The following is a 4,468-nucleotide window of genomic DNA, read 5'->3' on the forward strand; positions in this document are numbered from 1 at the left end:
ACCGATGTGTCGCTTTGCGCTGATGTGTCATTGATCTGAGCTGGGAAGCTAACATTCTCGCTTCAGGATGAAATGATAGAGCTCACCCTCTTGGCATGTTGAATCACCGCCCACTAAATCTGGTGACAAGACCTACTATGCATCAGATGCTTGAAAACTTTAGCACTTATGCAGACAGAATTTTTACCAGCTTTTCGCAGATGGTGACAAGTTTCTCATGCGCTCAAGTCGAACATGCTCGGAGTCCAGGCACAGTAGTGCCAGCATTAGTCATGTTTTCAGTAAAATGTTATAAGATGATTGACTTAATAATGCATTATACAGATCTGTACAAAGACATTTAATTAAATTTAAGGTTAAAAATGAATGATTTGAGAGGTTTGAGGTTGTTTAGTGTAGTGTTTTGTGCCTGATTTTGGGAAAACTGTTTGCACCTTTACCTTAAAAGGAATGCCATTCCAAACCTCTATGACTTTCTTTCTTCTGCAGACCACAAAAGAAGATATTTTGAAGAATCTTGGTATCCAAACAACATTGGAACCCATTGACATCCATTGTATGAACAAAACCACTGACACATTTCGCGAAATAACTTTTTTTGTGTGTTCCGCAGCAGAAAGTCCGTGTGTTGGATCCCATGACACAAGCCAACTTCCCGTCCCAACTTCCTGTTTCATCAAATCATCGCTTTGGTCTTTGAGGATCGTATGATTCCTCTTGGTAGGATGACGCTCTAAAAGAATCATTTTATAATAACATTAGCAATTAGACAGCGGCTGACCCGTCATCCCTTGGCATATTAGAACATTCATTTCACAAGCGAGAGAAAATATCAGTCCTGGCTTGTTGTCCTCTCCAATATTTGTTTTTATTTAATATATTCAAATGAATGTCCCGAGGCCTGTCTGTTCAAAAAGAAGGCACTGTCCGGGTACAACGCACTCGCCCTTCTGCACAAAAATAAACAACTCTCGTTGATTGTTTGTTGATTGTTATATTGAAACAGCAGCTGTGCGGGATGTTTGGACTTTAGAAGGGCAGAGCTGCCTGATTGTTAATGTAAATAAATGCAAATATTAAAATAGGGCTTTGTGCCCATGATACAACATTAGAGTGCTGTTTTATGTCCGCCGGGGGTTAATAATGCGAATTCCATCGATTTCTCTCTGTTAGACGAGTGTTCACTGATTTTCTGTCTGTGGCTGAATTGTTGTGCTTGTTAATCCATTGGAGTCCGAGTGTTTTACTGTATGTCTGTAGGTATAGGTCATTACTAATAGGATGCTAATGAGACCCTGCTAATCAATTTGTGCTTAATCAGCCAATCGATGTTTGCTGCGAGCGCACGGAACATCTCGCCGTGAGAAACTGAAAGACTTCTTGCCACGGGCTTATACTTTGCCTCTTCTCTTTGCACTCTTGATTAAAGGCTTTCCTGTTCCACATACTTAAAAACAAAATGTATAGTATAATGCAATGTAAGTAGCTTTGGATAAAAGCGTCTGCCAAATGCATAAATGTAAAGGAGATGCTCATTTTACAATGATAAAGAATCATAAAAGAGCTTGGCTGTATTGCATTAACAACACACGTAGGTGGTTTTTGTTGTTTATTGGTGTTGTGTTTCTTTAAGAAAAAAATATTTTTATTAATGATTAACTGTTATAAACGAGTACAGAATGAATGCATTGGGTGTATATAAGAAAATTCACAGATGAGATCTTTAATATTTCAATGAGATTAAATGGAGAGCAAATGGAAACTTTTGCTCGAGTCTCTTGCGTCTTAGATATTTCTTGTGAGAAAAAGACCTACAGTACAGACCTCACAAATGTCTTTATTAGAGTTTCAGAAGAGTTTGCAAAACTGAGCTCAGATTGGCCAAGTCTACAATCAGTAGTGAATATTATTGATTTCAAAATAAACTTAAATGGTCAAACTTATTAAATGTACCATTATTTTACCATTACATTCTACATTCATTTTATACTCGTGTATTTTAACAGATGTCTCATTTGTTTCTATTTTAGTTTATACCAAAGTTCAACTACACTTAAATAAAACCTACAAATCTCCTGAGCTATGAAAGAGCAACCTCTGAGTAAAACAGTTTTCCTCTGGGTGAATAAATGTAACGTTTGTTTGTTGACCTTCTGGTTCTGCACATCCAACCTTCATACACTCCTCTTGACCTCTGTGCTGTAACATACACTTCATTTCCCCAATTTCACATCCCTGGATTCCTTCATCACTCATTTTTTTGTTGTTGTTCTTATTTTTTCAAAGTTCAACTCCATCAGACACGCGTTGATCGATTCCGGGCAAAACATTAATCCTTGTTTTAAAAACTCTCAGAAAATGATGTGGCCTGTTCCATTTTCCACACAGCTTTCGGAAAGGAGAACGTGAAGACGAAACCGAGAACACGTATGGAACGAGGCCTAATCCCTTCCCTGACAGGCGGGAGAAGAAAAGCGATGAATTAATCTGGGAGAAAGATCACAAATAAAATCAGCTCGGTGGTGACCGCTCGCTGGCAGCCGAGTGTTTCCTGTACGCCTTTCTTCCTTTGAAGAACTGGGATGAAATTGCAAAGCGCTATTGAATGTAATCATACATTTGTTAAAGTGTGTGAGAGAGGCAGTCACATCCCATAACAAACTAATCTATAACCTTTTAAAACGCAGCCTGACTGTCAAGGAAACGGGCCCCGTTTAAGAATTCGTGCTGAGTCAGGGTTTTTTCTCCAATAAAAGAGTCGTGCTGAAGAGCTGACAGCCGTGGCCCTCCACCTGCCACAAGTTATGACAACCAGATACAACGTGTTTCCAGTTTGCAGCTGTTTGTGAAGTGATTTGTACATTGATTTTATGCATACGTGCAAAAAATTAAGCTGCGCACATCCACGTGTCATAATTAATGTGAGCATTCTCAAAGCTTATACACCCAGAATTGAAATAACTATACACTGTAAAAATGTAATTTTACAGAATTTTACTGTTTTTTTTGTACACATTTTTTCACAAAGTATTTTTTAAATACGGTCAAAAACTGTCAAATACAGAAAAAGACAGCAAATTTACAAGAAAAACGGGAAAATGTAATTTTACAGGAAAAACTGTAAATTTTCATTTTTTCCCGAATTTTTTGAACTGTAGAAATATTAACATGACGGATCCCTCATTTTGTAAAAAATATGTTAGTCACATTTGCAGTACTGCCCAATGTTCATATTTTGTTAAATAACTTAATCTTTTATGAAAATGAACCATGCTTTTACTACTAGAAGTGTAGTCACCATTTATTGTTTAGTGTAGTGTGTCGTGTCGTGTCGTGTCGTGTTTATTGATTTATTATTTACTTTATTACTTTTTTCTTATTTGATTTAGTTTTTTTTTTTTTAGAAATAATAATTAAATACTATAAAATAACATTGTTTTTTGTTGTATTGAATTCAATTTTAATAGCCATAGTTTTACTGCTAAAACATATAGTTAAATGTCAGTATAGGTATATAAATTGATTATCTTTGATGCAAAAGGTATGTTGGGCTGTATAGTGTCATGAAGAGTGGAAAAGGGTTCTTCATAAAAGAACGCATGACTGATCTTATGGCATTGCTGCTAATAACCCTTTTTAACATCTTTATTTTAGAGAGTGTATATTTGTCCATATGCAACAAGGTTCTGAGACGTACATTCTCCAAAGAGATTAAAACTCTTGAGAAACCTGGAGATGAGACAGACTGAACAGATACATAATGTAAAAACTCATATGTTTGATACTTGATTACCTCAAGAATCTCTATTTAGTTTAGAATGGGCACAAACTGTGCCCGCTCGACCAGAAGTGCTGCATCATGGATCATCTTCTTTTTAAGATGAACATCTATGCTGTACTCTTTACCATGATTACGCTGTGTTCTCTGTCATATTCATATTGAATACTGAACAGGGAAGGAAAGCAGCCCTGCAGAGATGGCATTCCAATGAAGGGGAGTCATTACAAATTCTTTTTGATAGGAAATGTATTTGAATATCTTTCAAGCTGTCCCACTCTCACCCCACACCTTTTTTATCATATTATTAATCTCAATTTTGACATTGTGGGGGTTATTTTATAAAAAGAATTCAAGCTAAACAAGCATTTTCCAAACAAGGAAAAAAACTTTTGGCCTTGTATGCATCGCTTTAGAAATATCATTATGATGTGAGCGCTCTCGCCCACGCCGTCTCCGACTGTGACTTTAAACTTTAGGAGATGAAATGTGGCATTGTGGGTGTTTGGAATGAATTTCTCGCCATGTGTCTATTCTTGTCATCTTTAGCACTGTTTTTCTTTACAATCAACTTCTAAATGATGCCAGCAATGAAACATTAGCTACTGTTTAGCACCGGGAGAGCATGATGGGGAGAGCAGGGATGACATCATTTTTCTCGCTTGCCTTTTTTTGGGACATATTAGCAGT

Source organism: Triplophysa rosa, linkage group LG17 (assembly GCF_024868665.1).
Source record: "Triplophysa rosa linkage group LG17, Trosa_1v2, whole genome shotgun sequence".
NCBI classification, from domain to species: Eukaryota; Metazoa; Chordata; class Actinopteri; order Cypriniformes; family Nemacheilidae; genus Triplophysa; species Triplophysa rosa.